The following is a 489-nucleotide window of genomic DNA, read 5'->3' as shown; positions in this document are numbered from 1 at the left end:
GGTACATTTAATGAGCTTGATTGTACTGTAGAGCAGCAGAATGACCTTTAAAGATCTGCAACCGTAAATTAAGAAAGGCTTCACTGTTATAAAGGGGTATATGTACTGTATTGTGCATATCAAATTGTTTTTTTTCTTTAGGTGCTGATATAGATGCTTTGTGTGTTGCCCCACGTCACATTGAAAGAACTGACTTTTTTTCATCCTTCTTTGAAAAACTAAAACGGCATGATGAGATTAAGGATCTACGAGTGAGTACCTTTTCTGTTCCTCATTTATGCCACTGCTTTGTTTAAAGAGTGACTTTTATCCGTATAATTCCTTTTCAGGCTGTGGAGGATGCATTTGTACCAGTCATCAAGTTCAAGTTTGATGGAATTGAGGTAAAATAGTTGAAGTGTTTGATATGCAGCCTGGTTGATATTTTGTTTTAAACTTTTTTTTTCCTCCTCCACCCAGATCGATCTGCTGTTTGCCAGGCTCGCTCTA

The 489-nt window shown here is 37.2% G+C and overlaps 1 long non-coding RNA gene across 1 annotated transcript; it reads left to right on the top strand.

The window, feature by feature from the left end:
- Positions 1 to 145: 145 nt before the first annotated feature.
- Positions 146 to 489, top strand: LOC107682161 (uncharacterized). The gene is made up of 3 exons (XR_001633388.1): positions 146 to 251; positions 330 to 383; positions 460 to 489. It is a non-coding gene; the product is annotated as an uncharacterized LOC107682161 (long non-coding RNA).

Source organism: Sinocyclocheilus anshuiensis, unplaced genomic scaffold, assembly GCF_001515605.1.
Source record: "Sinocyclocheilus anshuiensis isolate Anshui unplaced genomic scaffold, SAMN03320099.WGS_v1.1 C31750329, whole genome shotgun sequence".
Taxonomy (NCBI): domain Eukaryota; kingdom Metazoa; phylum Chordata; class Actinopteri; order Cypriniformes; family Cyprinidae; genus Sinocyclocheilus; species Sinocyclocheilus anshuiensis.
This window is presented reverse-complemented; position numbering and strand designations above follow the sequence as displayed.